Here is a 21774-nt window from a genome sequence, read left to right as displayed (position 1 = left end):
AATGCAATGGCATGACCTTGGCTCACTGCGACCTCTGCCTCTCAGCTTCAAGCGATTCTCTTGTCTCAGCCTCCCAAGCAGATGGGGTTACAGGCACTTGCCACCATCCAGCTAATTTTTGTATTTTTAGTAGAGATGGGGGGGGTTTCACCATGTTGACTAGGCTGGTCTTGAACTCCTGACCTCAGGTAATCTACCTGCCTTGGCCTCCCAAAGTGCAGGGATTACAGGTGTGAGCCACCACGCTTTAAGGGCTCAGTGTGGGCTGGGCATAGTTGCTTACACCTGTAATCCCAGCACTCTGGGAGGCTGAGGCAGGTGGAACACTTGAGGCCGGGAGTCCGAGAACAGCCTGGCTAACATGGTGAAACCCTGTCTCTACTAAAAGTACAAAACTTAGCTGGGCGTGGTGGTATGTGCTTGTAGTCCCAGATACTCGGGAGGCTGAGGCGGGAGAATTGCTTGAACCTGGGAGGTGGAGGCTGCAGTGAGCCGAAATCACACCATTGCACTCCAGCCTGGGAGATGGAGTGAGACTCTATCTCAACACACACCCACAACACACAAAGGCCCTGGTGATGGCCTGGGAAGCCTCTCATTGTTGAAAATGACCTTCAAGTTAGACCAGTTTTTGTTTTTTTTTTGAGATGGAGTTTCACTCTTATAGCCCAGGCTGCAGTGCAATGTCTCAATCTCGGCTTGCTGCAACTTCTGCCTCCGCCTCCAGAGTAGCTGGGATTACAGGTGTGCACCACCATGCCCGGCTAATTTTGTATTTTCATTAGAGACGGGGTTTCACTATGTTGGTCAGGCTAATCTCAAACTCCTGACCTCAAGTGATCCACCCACCTTGGCCTCCCAAAGTGCCAGGATTATAGGTGTGAGCCACCGCACCTGATGACCAACCAGTTTTAATGCAGATGCAGGCCTTCCTGAGCCTCAGTCTCCTCATCCGTAAAATGGTCAATAAAGGACCCTGCCCCTCCAGAATAGTTATTGGATCTGGCCAGCTAATGCGTCCCTGGTGAACTGGTATGTAGAGTTGTGCAGGTGACGTTGATGTGCGCAGGAATAAGGGGTGGAGGCTAGACCCTAAGTTCCACCTGCTTGCTTGTTTCTGGAGGAGATGCTTCTGGAAGTGAAGGTTTCCACCTGAGCAGCAGTGGCTGTCCTTGGGGCCCCGGGCACCTCAGAGGGCATCATGGACCCTCTGCTGCTTGAGGGGAAAGCAGGGTTCTTTGAGAAGTGCCAGCAGTCAGAAGGCATCTAAAAGTACTTCCTAGGCATTCATTTATTTGTTCATTCATTAATTCGTTGGTTCATTGGTTCATTTTCCAGATAGTGAGCTTCGTGATGGGCTAGGCATTGTCCAGGATATTTGGGACCTAGAGGGAACAAACCTCCTCAGCTCCTGTCCCCGGGAGCACCTGGCAGGCCTGCTGTCACCCAGGGTCACCTGTTTATCTACCTCATGGCCCCAAATTTGATCTGTTCCATCAAGCTGTATCTGCTAAATAGTAATCAAGCCATTTTAAATGGTTGTTGGAATGAGCATGGCATAAAGAAAACAGGAAATTAATTTGTTTTCCCATTTTGTATTGATCAAAGACATCCTCAGCTGCCAGCCAGAGCTTCTGATCGGCACCACTCAGCAGTGTGGCCCCAGGGAGGCAGTGCCACTCCGGCCGGAAGCAGAGCCACCGGAAGTGTGATCAATCTCTGCCGAGTGCCGTGTTAGTGACACTTGTTGAAGTCTTTTAAGAAAACACACCGGGTCCATGGGCACCTTCTGGAGCCTTTGCTGCAGAGCATGGAGGCCACACATGGAAATCCCGACTTGCTTAGAAAAACCCAGGGGCTTGAAAATAGACTGCCTATTCTCCTGAAGTCCAGAAGCTATGGTGCCCCGTTTCTTTGGGAGGGTGTGGTGTCCAGGTTCCCTCTTCCAGCAAGGGGATCATGGGGAGGGGGTCTTCACCTCCCAGTTGTTGGGCTGCTCTGGGCATGAGCAGAGAGCCTGAGGCCGGGCCCCAGAAGTCCCTTTTCAGCCTGTGTCTCTCCCCCAGTCCCTGGCAGCTGCCTTGAGGAGCTCTGCTGTGAACTAAAGGCCAGCGGGGTGGCAGGCTAACAGCTCCAGGATAGGACACTGGCGGTGAAGGGCCTAGGTCCTCGTTTGGTGTGGCCGCTCCTCAGCTCCAGCTAACTGTGCCTCTCCCCTGTCCCTGCTCTTCCAGTGGCCAATGTTCAGGGGACTTCTGGACTTCCCCAGGGAGATGGCCTCAGTACAGTCTCTTTTTGTCTTGAGTGAGAGTCCTAGCATCGTGGAAGTCAGGGGGCAGGGTTCTCCTTGCCCATTTTACAGATTGAGAAACTGAGGTACAGAGAACCTGTGTGACTGTTGAGTAGGAGCAGGCCTGGGGTACAGCCAGGCCTGGGCTGTCCCCACCTGGTGAACCTGTTGTGGGGTCCACGCTGGAATGTGGCCATGTGTGAGAGACTGGCGGGGAGGGAGGACTGTGCAGGACTGGAGTGCGTGGTTGGGGATGCCGGCCAGGGTCCTAGGGGGAGCTCTGTCTGCTGGTGACAGTCTACATGGAGGGGAAGGTCAAGCCAGGGGATCTGGAGACCCCAGCTTGGGGCTTTCCCTGCAGGGCTTCACCCCAGCTGAGTGTCACTCCTGGGACTGAGGACATCCGGTCTCCTGGTCTTGCTGGTGGGTCAGCCAAAGGGACTTCCCCAGGGATGGGCCTGCCAGAGGTGGGGGACGCCCTGAGAGGGACCGGGCCTGAGTTTAGATCACAGGTTGCCTGTCTTCTGGTACCTCTGTTTCCAAGTCTACAAACTGGGGCTCAAAATACAAGTTGTTTGTGGGGATGGAGCAGATATGGGTCTGAAAGTGGTACGGGCTGTGAAAGGTGCATGCATGCCAGTTAGTTATGACGTGCCAGTAAATCAGTGTGGCCCCCGCATTGCTGGTCACATTCCCAAGCCTTGGTTTCTGTGGGTGGGGCCCACCCCTCAAGCCCAAAGGCTGGGCTCCTACTCTCAGCATCTCCCCATCACCTCTGAACAGACCGAGTTATCCTCAAAGTACTGTTGTCTTCTTCAAAAAAGAAAAAAATCATGTGATTTCCCTGCCCAGAAACCCATAGAGAGGATAGCTTACGGGCCAGCTGTCTGGCCTTGAAGGTCAGACCATCCAGATCTGTTGCCAGCTCGGTTACATCCTTGCTAGTGACGTTGGGCAGGCCAGGTAACCTCATGAAACCTGTTTCCTCATCTGTAAATTAGGGATTACTGCAGTGACTTGAGGGAGCTCTTAGCCCAGGGCCTGGCCTTCTGGAAAACCTGGCAGCAGCGGAGAGCCTGTGATCTCTGAGTCAGTGCACCAAGACGCGCAGCAGGTCATGGCTGGAAGGGCCTGGAGCTCTGTGCCAGAGGCTCATTGTGCACTGATGGGGCTTGCCTAAGCTCTCCTGGGGGAAGGGAGGTCGGGGGGGGTCACCTCCCATAAAGGTCAGCCTGGCCCCAGGCTGCTCCTGCATGGCCCAGCTGTGGCCGGGGAGCCAGTCCCCAAGACAGTGTGGCACCTGCCTTGAAGTTGCCAGAGTGGTGCTGCTGCCCTTGGTGAGACAGGACTTCCTTGCACCTCTTCAGGCAGGGGCCTGCAGCCCTTTCTCACTCCAGCCACTCCGTCTGCCCCTGAGCCCTGGGTCTATTAGTGAGCTCACAGCTTGGAGTCTCGGTTGTCCATCTGTGGAATGGGACAGTGACCATGCACACTGTTGGAAACAGATGCTCGGTGCTGCAAAAAAACAAACAAACAAAAATCAGCACTGAGACAAAGGATCTTTCAGCAACACAATTTTTACTTCCTGGACTGCAGGAAGGGTACCTCTCTAGCCATTGTGCCATGAGAGTAGAATGAACAAAGGAAAACATACAAATTTATCCCTTACACATTTGGGGTCGTCCTTACTGCTGTGCCTGATCTCCATTGGCTGGAGCCAGACCTCACAATCTAAACTAAACCCTGATTGGTTAACAACTTAAAACTTTTCTAAACAGGTAAAAGCAGTGGAGAGCTGGGACATGCCTGTGAGCACGTCCAGCACAGATATCTTGGTTAAAGTACAAGGACGTAGAATGTACAATGTGACTGTAAGCATGGCATGTCTAACCGCTACACAGGATAGGGCTTAACAAGGTTATCACACTTTAATAAGAAAGGAAACTGTAAAAGGGAACTTTTCCACTTCCCACACACCCCTCGCAGGCTCTGCAGGTGGTGAGTGAGTTGGGTGTTGGTGGAGGTCACTGTCCACCCTGCCTACGGTCATTGTCAAGCTCTGCCCTTACTCCGTCCCCCCAACCCAGGGGTTGATGCCCTGTGTTCAAACTGCAACTCCCCAGCTGAGGCCTGCTGGCCGTGTGACTTCAGGCAAGTGGATTTGCCTCCCCTAGCTTCAGTTTCCCCTTTTGACCCCTCTCAGGGCTGAGGTATATGAGCATGCCAGGTAGATGCGAGCTCTGGAGGGTGGGGCAGGCCTGTCCTGTGTCCCACTCCAGCATTGCCAGTGACCTATTGCCAGTAAGGGGCAGTGGAGGGGCCCACGTAGGCTGAAGGCGGCCCTGCTCTTGGTGGGCTGGGGATTCTGCAGGGCAGAGAGGGCTGTCCTGTCATTGTGTCCCTGTCACAGTAGATGGTTTCAGAGACCCTAAAGAGCGTGTGAGCTTGGCCAGTGAAGCTTGCTCTCCAGGGTGCACTCAGGCCTCACCTGTGGCTCAGACCTGGGGTCCTGGCTCTGGGATCTTGGCTCTCTTGCCTCTCCTGTCTGTGACGCCCCGCTCGGGTGCCTTGCAATATCTGAAGGACAGTGCAGCTGAGCCTGGGGAGGTGGGCGGCTCTGCGAGGAACCTCTGTCCCCACACCAATCCAATTTCAGCCTGATTAGATCTGTGGCTGCCGGTGAATGGGCCAGAGAGAAAGGGACTAACATTTCCAGAGAGAAAGGGACTGGACAAGGATTCTTGGGGCCCTGTGGTGGGAGCCCTCCCTGCAGTCTGGGGCTGTGGAGAGCAGAAGGTGGGGTGGCCCATGCCCCCTCAGAGTGCCCTAAATACACACACAGTGGGGACCCCACAGCCGCCAGCCTGGGGGAGAGCCCACTTAGCCCTGGGACCTGCCCTTCGGGGGGTCCTGAAGTCCAGGTCGGGTCAGTGAGAGAGAAGAATGTTGCTTGCTCCTGCAGCTGCAGGTGACAGCTGGACCCAGCTTGAGCCTGGACAGGTGATTTCATCTGGCACTGACCACCATCTGGCCTCCCTTGCCACCATCCCTCGGCCTGTGTCCTCAATGAGCCCCCGTGGCCGAGATGCACCTGCAGAAGCGTCAGCCTTGGGTCCACTCCCTGCCAGCCGTCAGAGTCCCTATCTAGAACCTGAACCTGGGGCTCTGTTTGCCTCCAGAGCAACCACAGACCTTGCAAACTGGGCCGCTGAGGAAAGGGGAGCAGGGATGGCAGGAGGGACCCAGTGCCTGCACACTGACCTGTCCTCTCAGAGGGCCTTTGCCCTGGCTGATGCTGACATGGCTTCATGCTTGGTGCTGCCCGCCCTCTGGTTGGGTGCCCGAGTCCTTAATGCTCTGTGTCTCAGTTTCCCTTCGTGGGAAACGGGATGAAATGTAGAACCCACAGGAAATGCTCCCTGAAGGGAGGCTGGGCCTTGTGTGGCCTCCCTTGAGGTGGAGCCTGAAGCAGTCCCCAGGTTTGTCCCGGTCTCTGCCGTCCCTGTCCCTGCCATCTGTATCAGCCTGCGTGGCTCCATTTTCCAGAGGCCACCTGAGGTGTGCCCCGAGCTGCACTGGGAGGGCTTCTTAAAGGTCAGGGTGGCCAGAGTGGCCGTGGGTGGGGCCAGTCCAGGTATGGCAAATGCTGGGCCCGTGTGAAAGGGGTGCTGGCCCTATTCTGAGCCTGAAAGGAAGCTGGGGCCTGGCTGGCTGTGATTATGGCTGGGACCCGTGTAATTAACTCTAAACTTGGGTGGCTGAGGAAGAATGAAATTTAGTGGAAATTATAGACAAGCCATGTGCAAAAAAATAGTGGAGCTGGGCTGGAAGCCGCGTCATGTGCAGCAGCACAGACAAGGGAGAGGGCGCAGCTCCCATCCCATCCCAGTGCTCAGGCGGCTCCCAGCTCCAGCGTCTGGGGCTGCCCTACCCAAGTGCCATCAACGTGGTGGCTTCAAGCAGCAGAGCCTTATCGTTCACAGGGCTGCAGGACAGAAGCTGGAATCAGTGGTATGCAGTAGCAGCAGTTCCTTCGTGGGGCCTCGGGGGAGAACCCGCCCCACAGCCTCTCATGCTACTGGCGGTGGTGGCCACCCTTGGTGTGACTGGCCCGAGGCTGCCTCACATCACATGCACTCCTCATGGATCTGTGTCTCCACGTCTCTCTCCCTCTTCTAATTAATCTTTTTATTGTGGTAAAATACATGTAACGCCACACTTGGCGTCTTTGCTGTTTTCCGGAGCACAGTCCAGTAGCGTCAAGCGCATTCACTCTGTTGGCAAGCACCTCCGCCCCCACCCACAGAACTCTCATCTCCCCAAGCAAAAGCTCTGTTCCCCATGAAACCATGACACCCCATCGCCCAGCCCTTTAAGGGCACCTACGATTCTGCTTTCTCTGTGGGTCTGACAATTCCAGGGCCTCATAAAAGTGGAATTACACAGGATTTGTCCTTTGTTTCTGTATTCTTCAGAATTAACAGGTCATTAAAAACAAAGATCATGGAGTGTTTTAGATCCAGTTACTAGACACACGTAGCTTTAAAATTTAACTTAAAAATTAAAGTAGCAATCCAGTTTTTCAGTAGCCACCAGCCACCCTTTTTCTTTTTTTTGGAGATGGAGTCTTGCTCTGTCACCCAGCCTGGAGTGCAGTGGTGCAATCTTGGCTCACTATAGCCTCCGCCTCCCAGGTTCAAGCGATTCTCTTGCTGCAGCCTCCTGAGTAGCTGGGACTATAGGTCCACACCACCACACCTGACTAATTTTTGTATTTTTAGTAGAGACAGGGTTTCACCGTGTTGGCCAGGCTGGTCTCAAACTACTGACCTCAGGTGATTCACCTGCCTCGGCCTCCCAAAGTGCTGAGATTACGGGCATGAGCCACCGCACCTGCCAGACTAGCCACATTTTGAGTGGGCACCTGTGTCTACTGGCTGCCCTATTGGACAGCATATGGATAGAACATTTTTATAATTCCAGAAAGTTCTATTGGAGAAGATTGTACTGGATTAATGGAGACTGCAGAGGCATGGTGGCAGAAACTCTGTGTGGTCCCAAATTGGAACCTGGGCCAGTTTTTTTTCCTTTTAGCTGTAAAAGACATTTTGGTTATCCTTTATATATTAAGGAAATGCAGGTACAATCTATAGTTAAGTTAACCGTGTGGTACTCATGTTAATTTCCTGATTTTGTCACAGGTACTGTGATTATGGAAGAGGATGTCCTTGTTTTTAGGAAATACACACTCAGGTATTTAGGGATAAAGGAGTATCATGTCTGCAGTTAATCTGGAGCGTTCAAAACACACACACATGTGCGCACACATGTGGACAGAGAGCGACTGTAGGATAAAACAAATAAGTCTGTTGTCTGTGAACAGTGGTGACCTCAGCCAGGAATGGGGGAATGGCCTGAGGCAGAAGGGGCTGGCGTGGGCACTGCTTGCTGGGTTGGCGGGGAGAGGCCAGCAGGGGCTCGTGTTCTGACTTGGGGACCCTGCACTCCCAGGGCGTTTGGATCGCTGCTTGGTTTATGCTCTTGGGTGCTGATTCTGACCTGCACTATTTGAAAATCTGCCAATTTGTCTACATTTCCAGTGAGCAGGGACAGGCTCACTGTCCTTCTCTCGGAGCTAGGCATGTAGGGGAGGTTATTGATGAGGACAACAATCCTGAGTTGTTCTGGGGCCGTGTGTGCCTTGGCCTCCCGTGTGAATCCCCATGCTGGGGGGGCTGATGGCTCCCATACCCCAGTACCACTCTGGTCATCAGGGCACATGATTAACCCAGTGAGGCAGGTAGGAAACCAGGCCTGGCATAACCACTGTCCCTGATCTCCCTACTGTAGTCAGCAGGCAGGATTCCACCTGGGCCCTGAGTGACTCCAGAGCCTGCCCTCCCGGCCACCTCACCTGCTGCCTCATGAATTTCCTTCCCAGCTGTTTCTCCATGAGGACTGGGCAGATGGCCATTCTGCTCCTGCCAAGCCTCCTGCCCCTGTGGCACGTCAGGCGCGGCGAGGGGGGAGCCCACTGGTTGGGGGTGGGCAGAGAAGAAATGATGCATGCGTCGATTTGGGAATTCTGGCTTTTGTGGTCTCTCCACCCTCCCGCTGTGGCTGGCCCCTGCCACTCTCTGGGTCTACCGTGGCTTCCTGTGGGTGGTCCCTGGCTGTTGGCTTTGTCACCTGTGAGTAGGATGTGTTGGTGTTGTCAGGAGCCTCGTGTGTGCACGCCTGTGCACGTGCCCACATGAGTGTGTGCCAGCCATCTGGTTGACTCAAGGCTGGCATAGTCTGCTCCAGCCATGACTGTCAGCTTTGATGTGTGCTGGCTGCAGGCGTGAGCCACCGGGCCTGCCAGACTAGCCACATTTTAGGTGTTCGGTGGGCACCTGTGTCTAGTGGATGGCCCAGGGATAGAACATTTCTATCATTCCAGAAAGTTCTGTTGGACAAGATTGCACCAGATAGACTGCAGAGACAAGTGGTGGAAACTGGGAGGGTTGGGTTGGATGGTCATGGGGGGCCCGGGGTGCTGCCTTGCCATCATGACCAATTGGGATGGGGAGCGGTGCGTCTTCTGAACACGAAGGCCTTGGTGGGCTTTGCAGCTGTGTGGTGAGGAGACTGGGGCGGTGGTGGTCACACGCTCGGGCATGAAGCCGGGCTGCAGCTTCCGTCCAAGGCTTCCTACCCCCAGCCTTGGGACGGAGGGCGTCTTCGCCTCTCTGAGCCCATCTCCTCTTTGATGGAACAGGAATGAGCTTGGATGTGCTGCTGCATGGAAGCCGAGCACGCTGCCATTGCTGGTGTGGGTTTCACAGACCTTACCGTTTTAGTAAGTTTCCCATATCCTTTGCTTTTTCCCTCTAGTTCCTGTGTTTGAAGAACATATGGACCTTCCTTAAAGTCTGCCACGATAAATTTGGATTAAGGAACAGTGAGTTGTTCGACCCCTTTGACCTATTCGACCTGGGAGACTTCAGAAAGAAAGGTGAGTGAGTGGTCACTTCCTCCGGGCCCCGTGGCCCAGCCGTGGTGGCCAATTTACCTGCTCAGCAGCAGGCGGGCCAGATCCCCAGAGCAGGCTGGGCGGCTCCAGCGCAGGGCCCGTGGATTTCTGCGTCTTCCTGTCTAGGAGGTGCAGGCAGGTTGTGTTCCAAACGGGAAGGTGTGGAAGCCAGATTGTGTGTCGAGGCTGGGATGGCAGGATGGCCCCTTTCTCCCTCCAGTCACGGTGAGGCCAGGTATTGTGAATTCGGGTGGGTGGGGGAAGGGCAGAATGCCGACAACCCTGGCCCGGCTGCTGTAGCCAGGGGACCCTGAGCACTGACCTCTTGCCCTGAATCTCCATTCTTCCTCTGAGAATGGGCTGATGTTAGCACTGCCTCCTAAGGGGCTGGGGCGATGAGGTGGGGAAGGTGCCTACTGTGTGCTCTGTGGATGGGTTCTCTTGGTTGCCCCTGGGTCAAGCAGAGCTGTCTCTGACTCCGGGCAGGTGTTGGGCATAGAGGGGTGACTCTCCAGTGGTGACCACGGGAAGTGTCCCTGTGTTCTCAGGAAGGTTCACATGGCATCAGTCCTCCAGGAGCCGGACTGGTGCACATGTGGGGACCCCGAAGCTGGCAGGTGCCAAGGCCCTGGGAGGCTGCAGCTCATTGGTGGCCTCCTGGTAAGCCTGCATACAGAGAGAAGCAGGGGCCCCATGCCTTCCAGAGCCCTGCATCTCCATGGTTACTCTTTTCAAATGGAAGCATCAGGGCTGTGGTAGCTTCTTGAGGGATTGGGGGCTGGAACCCGGAGGTGCTGACAGTGGCTGAGGGGCCCCAGGCCCCACCTGCTGTTGGCCGCTCTGGGAGATGCTGCTCCCTGGATTCCCGGGAGAGTGGATTTCCACCTGTGGATGGGAAATAACAGAAATTTACTGCATGGTTTGTTTGAGGATCAGGAACTTGGTGTCTAAAGATGTGTTCTGTGAATGCCTGATTGTGAGGCACAAAGGGAGTTCCGCGTCTGCAGTGGCACGTGCTAAGAAGTCAGTTTCAAGGGGAGCGTGTAGAAGTGCTGTGCGGCCTCAGGTCAGCCCCCAGAACCCAGGCTTTCCCGGAGCCACCGGGCCTGGCCCTTCCCTTCCATGGTCCTGGAATTCTCCAGACCCGAGATCTGGGGACCTCTTCGTGATCCCATCTCCATAATCATCCGTCTTAGAAATTTTTGTTTCTAAATGACTGACTGAGGTCCCTCTGCTGCAGCCCATGCATCTGGGAGTTGGCTGCCCTGTTGAGGGTCATGGGTCCTGCTGTCCAGGGGCCTGCTTCTGGGCTGGAGTCGGGGAGGCTTGAACAGCCTGGGCAGCTTTGCTTTCCTGTAAGTGGCTTCTCAGTTCCTACAGATTTGTTTTGAAATGGTGTGGAACTCTCTCCTCTCTCCTTGCAAACAGATGAATTTGCCTGCAGGGCTCTGGGTAATGGAGAGGCTGATGGTTCTAGACTTAGAGAAGGACCCTGAGAACACACACACACGCGCACACACACACACACACACTCTCTCTCTCTCGCACCCACCCCACACATATTCACACTCATGTTCAGACACACAACTCACACACACACATGCACACATTCACAGACATGTAGTCACACATACACATTCACACAGACATGTATGGACACAACACACAAACACACACTATCTCACCCACCCCACACGTTCACACTCACGTTCAGACACAACACACACATGCACACATTCACAGACATGCAGTCATACATACACATTCACACAGACACCCATGGACACACCACACACACACAAACGCACGCACACACTATTGCACCCACCCCACACGTTCACACTCACATTCAGACACAACACACACACACATGCACACATTCACAGACATGCAGTCATACATACACATTCACAGACACCCATGGACACACCACACACACACACACACGTACGTACCCATCTTCCTTGCACACCCACACAACCCACACACACACACGTTCGCAGACATATAGTCACACATACACATTCACACAGACATCCATGACACCCCCTAACACGGATGTATCACACACATTCACAAACACAGTCTCACACGTACACACATACTTTTACACGTATTTACAATAGGTGTATAAAGAAAAATACAGGAAAACTGTGGCCAAACCTACTTCTTGGCCCACAGTTAAAATGCGGTGCATTCAGTATATAATTTCATTTTGCTTTTAATTTGCTGAGGTGGAATGCAGTGAGGTAAGACATACATGAATTTGGATTAAACTCTTATTAGTCAATGTGCCAGCTGTGTGGCCAAGTGCAGTGTTTGCACCAAGGGCTTGATACAGTTAGCGTGACTCGCCCCATCTTGGCTGCTGGACCTATCTGCTCTCCCCCTGCTCTCGAGGGCTGTCAAGTCGAGGTAAAAATGGCTAAGCCACTGAGGCAAAAACAGAATGCAGAGTAAGGGCCTGCGGTTTATGAGGACATTGTGCTGACTGCTTCATATCCCCTTTAGTCTCTGTGTAAGCAATAGGCTTGCTGCAATTGAGATGCCTGAGAGGGGCAGAGACCCCTGCCCATATTTTCTCAGGAGCTGAGCCTCTGTTCTACCTCCTGATGGAAAACATGATTAACAAGCCACCTTAAGGGCACCATTGTTTGCTTGCACTGTGTATCTTTGAAAAACATATATTAACTCTTAAACTGCTTTGTAAGCTATTATCACAAGCCCCCTTAAAACTGCTTTGTGAGCTGTTATCACAAGCCCCTGATAACTATTTTTACGTGATTTCTGTTCCCTTTTCTGTTTACCCCCTTTTCTGCTGAGCTAAAGTAAATGTAACAAGAAAAAAGGTATAAAAGCTGTAACTCATAAAAATAAAGTTGCTGCTTGACTACAAGTCATTCAGACCTCCAGGCTCCGCTTTACTTTCTTCTTTCACTTCCGCGCGCTCTCTCCCTCAGGTTGAATGAGACATCTACATTGGTGGTCTCGGGGACTCCCGCAGGTCGGTAGCCCCCCAGCAGATGTGCCGGACCCCAACAGCCAATCAGTTTGCAAATGGGTGGCCCTTGTCACCATCCGTGGTTTCCCGTGAGGCAGCTGCGGTTCTGAGGGACTGCTGCTTGCGCTGGCCTCGGTCTGCCCATGTCTCACCGTGGTGGTCAGCAGTGGTGCTGGCCAAGCTGTGGCATCACTCATGGGGGAGCTAGGAATGGACGGTGGGTTTGGACCATGAGTGACGGTGTGGGGTGCTGGGAATGGAGGTGATGTCACTGTGCAGACCCCCAGACTGTGCTGAGGAGCCTGGGGGAAGCCCACAGGAGGTGTTCGTGAAGTGCAGGTCACGGCCACCGCTGCCCCCACTGGTGTTGCTTGAAACAAGTCCAGACTTTCACACAGAGATGGCTAGTTTTTCTCTTCATTAGATGCAATGTCTGGGCTGGGTGTGGTGGCCCAGGCCTGTAATCCCAGCATTTTGGGAGGCCGATGCAGGCAGATCATTTGAGGTCAGGAGTTTGAAATCGGCCTGGCCAACATGATGAAACCTGTCTCTAATAAGAAAACAAAAATTAGCGTGGCAGTGGGTGTCTGTAATCCAAGCTACTCAGGAGGCTGAGGCAGGAGAATCGCTTGAACCTGGGAGGTGAGGGCTGGAGTGAGCAGCGATTGTGCCATTGTACTTTAGCCCAAGTGACAGAGTGAGAAAAAAAAAAAGATGCAATGGCTGTGCCTTTGGGAGACACAGCGGGTGGCTGAGCACGTGGACTTGCACCCTGTAGGCTGGCTTTGAGTTCCAGCCCTGCCATTCCTGGGTGCAGCCTCACCCAAGTAACTCAGCTTCTCTAAGTCCCATTTGTAAAATGGCGGTGACAGTACCACCCTCAAAGGTCCTTGGAGAGGGTCAAGCCGTGTGTGCAGGGTGTCAGCACTGAATGTGCCCTGGGGCCCTGCCACTCTGGGACCTTGCTGCTTCTCGTCTCTGCAACTGAGCCATGCCCTTTGCCTCATAGAGGCCGTGGCCTGTAGTGTGTCTGGGACAGTTGGCTGGGGACTGGGCCCTGTGGGACCGTGTGCTGGGCGCTGGCGCCCTTGGAAGCAATGGAGCCGGAGTCCACACTTGCCCTCCAGGGCAGGCTTGGCCTCGTCCCCACCAGCGGTGTTCTCCCTGTCGGTGCTTTCTTCCTTCCCTGGTTGTTTTTCCTACCAAGGGGAGCTGTGGGCAGCACTTCCAAGTGGAGTTCGGCCTGGGGCCAGTGGAGACTGGGGTGCTGGGACGTTCACCACGGTCCGGAGCCTGATGGTTCTGCTGGATGCCTCCTGGCTCCTCCTCCTCTTCCTCCTCCAGACAGGTACTCTGGAAAAACAAAACACAAGCAAAAGCCCAGCTCCTCCCTGCCTCCCTGCGGCTGAGACTCCTGGGGACCTCTTGCTGGGGCGGGGCATTTTGGTCTAGTCTCTGCGGTGGACACGGGGGATGTAGATGGATAGATGGATGAATGATTGATGGCTGGACAGATGGATGGATGGGGAGAGGGTGGGTGGATGATGGATAGATGGATGGACAAATGGATGGAGGAGTGAATGCCTTCTGTCTTCCCAAGGAATGACTCCCACACATGAGAGACCTGGGGAGCTGGGTTGGAGCAGAGAGGGGACTTGCCGAGGCCACTGGGCTGGGGCATTTCGGTCCAGTTCCTGCCATGGATAGAGGGGAGGAAGGGTTGGGGAAGGGACGGGACTTGCTGAGGCTTCTGGGCTCTGGTCTCTCGGATTCCCAGCCTTTTGACCACAAGGATTGGGTGTGGAGGGGTGGGGCCGATGCATCCAGTTGGCTGTTCCCTGCATCGACCCCTCTGGCCACAGAGATGAAGACCGAATGCCCCTTTTATTTCTTCTGGGTATTTGCTGAGTGTTTCCCAAACGTCCAGATTCATCTTCTGTTGTTTATAAGCTCAGCCCAGTAGGGACACCCTGGCGGTTCCAGATGAGCTCAGTGGCCACCAGCAACCTCAGACCATAATGTGGCTGCTTGCCCACCCCCTGTTCCTCCTACCCGTGGCTTGCCTAGGAAGAGGATGGCAGTCGTTTCTCCCCAGAACACAAAGCTTAGTTGATCTAGGGTGGGTGAGGCTGGTCAGGGTAGCTGAGGGGATGTGGAGCCGGGGATTCCCCGGGTTCCAGGGGCAAACTCCTACTTACACTCAGAGCACTCAGGGCTGGAAGGAGCCTGCCAGACTGGCTGGCGGGTTAGTCAGGGCCCTCCAGAGACCAGGGAGACAGAAGGAGCCAGGTGGAGGCAGATGAGAGGGGCTGACCGGGAGCATCAGCTCATGCGACCATGGAGGCTGAGGGAACCCCAGTAGGCTTTCCACAAGCTGGAGGCCCAGGAGTGGCCGGGACAGGGCTCGGTCCAGTCCCAAAGCCCCAGAACTGGGGAACATTGGTGTGATTCTTAGTCCAAGGCCAAAGGCCTGAGAATCTGTGGGGCAAGTCTCCAAGACCAAAGGCTGGAGAACCTGGAGTTCTGACATCCAGGGCCAGAGGACAGAGTCCCAGCTCCGAGAGGGAAGGAACCACATTTTCTCTGCCTTTTTGTTCTCTCTGAGCCCCCAGCCACTTGGATGGTGCTGCCCACAGGAAGGTCATCTCCTCTCCGGCCCACACACCACTCTCCTCTGGAAACACCCGCACAGCCATACCCAGAAACATTGCTTCTGTGGTCCTCCAGGCATCCCTTCATCCAGTCAGCTTGACACCTAACATTCACCATCATAACTGGCTGGTGTCTCTGGCTGGCTTAGGAAATGCCATTTCCCCTGTTATTTAAGGAGGTTTGTGGTGTTTTAGGTCTTGTCGAGGCTCTGGGTTTGTTGTCATTCATTTTCTAAAGAGCTGCTCCCAGCTCCCCAGGTCTCTCACGTTGTGGGAGTCATTCCTTGGGAAGACAAAAGGCATTCATTCATTCATTCATTCACTCCTCTGTCCATTTGTCCATCCATCTATCCACCATCTACCCACCCATCCCCCCATCCACTCACCATCCATCTATCCATCAATCATTCATCCATCAATCCACCTACCCATCCACCCATCCATTCATCCATCCATCCATCATTCATCCATCCATCTATCCATCTACCCATCCGTCTGTCGATCCATCCACCCATCCATCTACCCATCCGTCTGTCCATCCATCCACCCATCCATTCATCCATATATTCACCCACCCACCATCCATCTATCCATCCATCAATCATTCATCCATCTACCCACCTACCCATCCACCTATCCATCCACCCATCCATTCATCCATCCATCTACCCATCCGTCTGTCCATCTATCCACTTATCATTAGTCCAGCCATCCATCCACCCATCCATTCATCCATTCATTCACCCACCCACCTACCCATCTATCATTCTGTTAAGCATGTAATTTACCAAGTATTTAGTCAGCACTTACTATGCTGGAGATAAAATGAAGAGACTCGCATAGTCTTTGCCCTCAGAGGGATCACAGATTAGCTGCTGAGCAATTAGCGGTAGGACGGAGGAATGAGAAAGTGGAAACTGTGGACTTCGGCCCCGCAGCCTGCTGGCTCTGGCCCACATTCAGCCCTGGAGTCTTTCCTTTGGGATTTTATCATGGAAAGGATCATTCTGTGTGTTAAAGGGACACTAACAGGAACGAAATGATCTCCCTTTGCCAGGGATGGCCCTGTGTGGACACAAGACTGGTTCGGCCAGTGTTTTCCCTGCTCATGGCCCTCACTTGGTGCTTAAGGGCAGTCTCCACCCTCTGGCCCTGGGGTTTTTTCTTCTGCCTTCCCTTTGGGACAGGAACAGAGGGTTTCCTTAACCCAGGAGGAGCGCTGGGAGGGGACCCACCATGAGTCAGCCAAGTTCTCTCTGCTCCTGGCCCATGGCACCTGGGGAGACCTGGGCAGCAGCCCTCTAGGCTTCAGGAGCCCTGGGAAGCCTGCCAGGTGGGCCACTGCACCTGCCTTCTGGTGCCTTCTCATCCAGGTTCCTTGGAGCCAGGTGGGCCCTGGAGGAGGTGGGCAGGCGAGAGCAAGGATTCTGGCCAGTCAGACCTGCACGTGAGTCGGACTCTGCAGACCCTTTGACGCGTTGAGCCTTTGTTTCTGCAGGGGTTGAATGAAGCTCGAGATTGTCCCCATGGAGGTGTTGCTGTAAAGGACTCAGTGGAAAGATGAACGTGCAGGTCTGAGTCATTTTAATGAGCATTTTCTTCCTGTTCACTCAGCCGGCAAGTTCCAGCAGGAACTAAAGAATCAAAAACATTTATCCTGGAAGTTTTTCTCTTCTGGCTGGCTTTCTTGGTATTTTTTCAAAGGGTTGCATTAAAGATATTAGGTTTCCTCAAATGAGCTGTGTCCGGCTTCCTGCGTTGCCTGTGTGGGTGTGCTCTGCACCGAGTTATGGAGTGAGTCCGCAGCGCTTGCTGTTGGGAGCTGTGGACTTCGCTCCCTGCCGCGGCCTGGACATTTTTTCCTGTTTTCCTCTGTGCCCTGTGTCTGGGCGGTTCGTTCAGTTGCCCGGCCGGGGAGGAGTGTGGAGAAGCTCATGGGCGGCTAGCTCTGGCGGGTTCTTCCAGGGGTGGGTTTGCCCCAGCTTGGAATCTGGTTGGGCATTTGGAGGGAGGATCCTGGCGAGGCCACGGGCTTTCTGCGGCTTGCTGGTTTCTGTGGCTTGCTGGTTTCTGTGACTTGCTGGTTTCTGTGGCTTGATGCTTTCTGCGGCTTGCTGCTTTCTGTGGCTTGCTGGTTTCTGTGGCTTGCTGGTTTCTGTGACTTGCTGGTTTCTGTGGCTTGCTGCTTTCTGCGGCTTCCTGCTTTCTGTGGCTTGCTGGTTTCTGTGGCTTGCTTCTGAGATTCTGGTCCCTGGACTCTGCAGATCACAGTGATTCTGACCAAAGCTGCCCCGATCTCCTTATTGTTAGCTGGAGCTGAGCAAGGGCCCGCAGCAGGGCAGAAAGGCACCATAGCAGCTCACCCATGGTTTACCATGTGCCGGCATCGCCTTTCTTAGCCCCACTGAAGCAACCTGTGCAAGGTCATGTGGCTGTGGGTTTCTTGGGTCCTCAAACCCTCATTGCCTCCCTCCCCCAGGTGCCTGGTCATGGCTTTGGCATTGGGAGCTGTCCAGCTCCTTCGCGGGACCCTGGGCAGGCGACTTTTCCTGAGCTCGATTTCCTCGCTCAGGAAAACGAGGAAGTGAGAACGGTGGTCCCGCTTCCCTTGTTGATGGGAGGCTCCTGGGCGCCGGGTCACGGTCAGCTCTTTGTGTGGGGCCAGAGCAGGGTGAGCAGAGTGTGATGGGGATGCTGGTGCTCTCTTCCTTTGTGGGGACAATTGCCATTGACCATGTGCACTTGCACCCTAGATCAGGGGACAAACGGACAGACTCTTTCAGGAGGTGAGGGCTGCAATTTCGGGCAGGGGACAGGGAGGGAAGAAAGGACGGGAGGAGGGAAGAAGGAAGGATGTGCTGCTCCTGAGCGGCACAGGTGCTCCCTGCCTGCAGGAGGGGTGCTCTGAGGTCCCCGGGGCACAGGAGCTTCTGGTTGTTGGAGGGAAAGCTCCAACCTCCCTGGTCCCTGCCCCCTGCTCCTCCTCGCTGCTGTGGAGCTGCTCCCGCCCCTCCTGCCAACGGGCTCTCTGACTGCCCGCTGCCTGGAAGGTTCTGCCCAGAGCTGCCGGTGCCTTCCTGCCCTCCTGCAGGCCCTCGTTCCACTCTGGCTCAGTAGAGCCTGGCCTGACGGTGCCTTGCTCTGTGCAGGGACAGGTTTAGGAATGAAGTCTGATGCTGCTTCTCCTGTGTACCAGCCCCTGCCACCCTGCCTGGCCCCAGGTACCCGAGGCACTGGCTGGGCAGGGCACTTCACACCAGTCTCACTCGGGGCAGAATAGACCTTCCAAGAGGAAATTGCTAGGCCGTTTCTCTCGCTGGAGTGAAAGAGCAGTGCACACCTTCTAATGAACAGGCTTAATTCTCCTATATATTATTCATTAAAACAATTTGCGAGGCTCAGAGACTTCTGAAGCAGTTACAGCTGGCTCTCAGCACTGCCTGGGGGCAGCTTAGTGGCTGCTTACGGATTCTCAAGTGCCGGCTGATGACGCTGGGCACACACCACCGGTCACCTGAGTGCCAGCCTCTCCTTCTGCCCCTCCCCCTCTCCTCCTTGGGAGTAATCACTTGTGGCTACTGGGCCTTTATGTCCTCGAGCACCTGCACCCTGCAGGGACCTTAACAGGTGAGGAAGGAATCAGGCACAGAGAAGATGCGTCTCACTGTGCTCTGCAGTACGGAGGAGCTGGGGCATCCTCAGGTTCTGCTCATGGCAGGGGCCCCCCCCCTTTTTTTTTGTTTTGAGATGGAGTCATGCTCTGTTGCTCAGGCTGGAGTGCAGTGGCACCATCTCGGCTCACTGCAAACTGCCTCCTGAGTTCAAGCGATTCTCCTATCTCAGCCTCCCCAGTTGCTGGGATTACAGGTGTGTGTCACCATGCCTGGCTAATTTTTATATTTTTAGTAGAGATGGTGTTTCACCATGTTGGCCAGGCTGGTCTCAATCTCTTGACCTTGTGATCTCCCCGTCTCAGCCTCCCTGGGAGTACAGGCATGAGCCATTGCACCCGTCTGAGGCCCCATTCTTATCTGCTCAGCTGTGCCCTCTTCTCTCCGACTAGCAAGGCAGCTGTTTGCACACAGTGCACTTGGCTGTATGGAAGGTACACAGAAGACAGCCAGGAATCCAGGAAGCAGAGAGAGGCCGGGAGGCAGTGTGGATGCCAGGAGGCAGAGAGGAGGCCGGGAGGCAGAGAGGAAGCCAGGAGGTAGAGAGGAGGCTGGGAGGCAGTGTGGATGCCAGGAGGGAGTGAGGAGGCCAGGAGGCAGGGTGGAGGCATGGAGGGTAGTGAAGAGACTGGGGGGCAGTGAGGATGCCAGGAGGCAGTGTAGATCCTCAGAGGCAGAGAGAGGCCGGGAGGCAGTGTGGATGCCAGGAGGGAGTGAGGAGGCTAGGAAGCAGGATGGAGGCCGGTGGGGCTGTCTGGGGAGAGGAAGTAAGAGGCCTGACCCTGGAGGGGAGGGTGCTGACCAGTGGTCTTTAGAGGACACAGCGCAGTGACCACCAGTGTCTGCTGACGGTGTCAGTGCAGGCATGGCTCACTCCTTTCAGCTGATAATCTCAGACCCCTCTGTGCCTTCTCAAGAGGGTGGGGGGAGGCAGGGAGGCAGGGAGGCATGGCCCTGCTGGATTGGAAGAGTTCTGCTTTTATCAGATTTTTTATGTGGCATTTTGCTGGCATTTTTCTTAAAGAAAGGGTTCTGAAGAGGCTAAAAACATAGTTGGAAACCATTGATCCATCACAGCTGAGGAAACTTGCCTTCTTTAAGTTGGGCCTGGGGGCCTGGGGGCCTGGGGGCCTGGGAGCCTGGGGGTACTGGCGGCGGGGACAGGCCGAGGCACTACGTCCAGGGCGACAAGAGTTGGCTGTACCCCTGCTGCAGATGAGGGGCGGCAGCTGCCACCATCCTGGTCCCCCTGGCCCTGGGTTGGTCAGCAGCTGCCAGGCCCCTGGGCTTTGCGTGCAGGCAGAGGGGCCCTTCCTTCTTGCTGGAATGAGATCCCTCTCTCACCACCACTATTCCGCTCCTCTTTTGCCTGGGACCCTCGTCCATCAGCCTTGGGGTCCCCTACCACCCGAGGAAGCACCTGGCATGCGATGCCACTCTCTCCCCCCTGAGCCAGGGCAGACACCTTGAATCCATCCTAGCACCCCCCACCTGTCAGCATAGCACCCCAGCATGTGGGTGTCACCGGAGCTGGCCCGAGGGAGGACACCAGTTTGTCATCCCGGACTTCCTATCCCCACCTCGATTGTTGCCACAACCCCTGCCATTGCTCCTTCTCCCCCACCTCCAACAAACACCCATCCACCACTGTCCGCACTTGACCTTGAGGGCTGAGGTTGGAGACTGCTGGTGCTTCTGGGGCCAGGTGAGAGTGTACCTGTGGAGACCCCATTGAGGGCTGGGGATGAAGGCGATGCTGAGGATCCGGCTGTCATCGGGACTCAGTTTGCACCACAGGTTGCTTGAGGTCTCGAAACTGCAGTTTCCCCATCTGTAAAATGGGTCTAAAGATTGGCTTCCCCCATGCTGAGGTTGCTGGAGGGAGATTCCAGGCGGTGCCGCTGCGTGTCTGTGTGGAGCAGGTCTTTATGGCAGCTCCCGGGATTGGTGCTGTGATTGTACCAGTCCGGCTTGAGCATGTGGGTGATGGCCCTGACAGTGGGCAGATGGCCGTTCCAGTGGCCTGGAGTCCCAGCCTCACCTGGCCAGTGCATCCTGCCCGCCATCCACCTGTCCTGTGTCAGGAGCTGGACAAGTGTATCCAGATGCTGTCTGAGCTGTGTCATTGATTTCTCCATTTCGCAGCTGCATTAATAAATGCATCCCCCAGGCCCTGTCTGGCCAGGGAGGAGCATGTAACCTTGGGGTATCGATCCGGCACCCCTTATCTCCACACCCAGGCCCCGAGGCCCCACGTGTTTGTTCATTTCCCCTTTGCATTTGTTCGTTAATTTGCTGAGTGCAGAACACCGTGTGCTCATCTGTAGCCTTCCTGTGGGTTGGTCTGATGACTCAGATGCTGATGCTATGGTGAGTTCATTTGCTCTCCCTGCCTTAATGCTGGTGGCGAGGCATGCTAGTCTTTCAGCAGCATCCACTTCGCACTAATTACATATTAAAATGCAGTCGCTCCATGCTAAGCAGGGGAGCCACCTTGGGCTCCCAGCAGAGCCAGGCACAGGGGCTGTTGGCAAAGGCCTTGTGAGTTTCTGCTTGAATACATTTCCTCTTTTTTTCTGCTGGCTGTTGTCATTATGGGACATTATTCACCCACCCACTTTCAGATGAACTTGACAGAGAGACAGGCTGCATGTGGGCACAGAGACATGCATACATGTGCACACACATACGCACACATATGTGCACACACACATGGGTGCACACATGCATATGCACAAGTGCACTGCAGACACACACACACACACACACACACACACACACACACACACACACACACAGAGTCGGTAAGCCCATTGGATGACTTGCCATTTTATAACGTGATGGGAGAGGTTTTTCTCTGCTTCCCTTTCCAGGCAGGAGCCAGGCCTGCTATTACCTTCACACTGAACAAGGGTGGAGGGCAGTTCAGTGTTGGTAGCCGAGTCCCTGCAGGTCTGATGAGCTGCGTGCCTGGAGGTCAGGCTCAGCCCGCTGTGCTTCAAGTGATGGGACTGAGGAAGCCTGTGGGGCTTTGCCTCAACCCTGCTCACGGGGTCCCTGAGGGCTGTGACTTTCAGACCTGAGTTCAAGCTCTGGGAGTGCCCTTGGCCAAGGAGTGGATTCCTTGATCTACATGCCACTAGTGT

This window comes from Callithrix jacchus, chromosome 1, assembly GCF_049354715.1.
Source record: "Callithrix jacchus isolate 240 chromosome 1, calJac240_pri, whole genome shotgun sequence".
NCBI classification, from domain to species: Eukaryota; Metazoa; Chordata; class Mammalia; order Primates; family Cebidae; genus Callithrix; species Callithrix jacchus.
The sequence above is the reverse complement of the archived record's forward strand: the minus strand, read 5'-3'. Positions refer to the sequence as shown.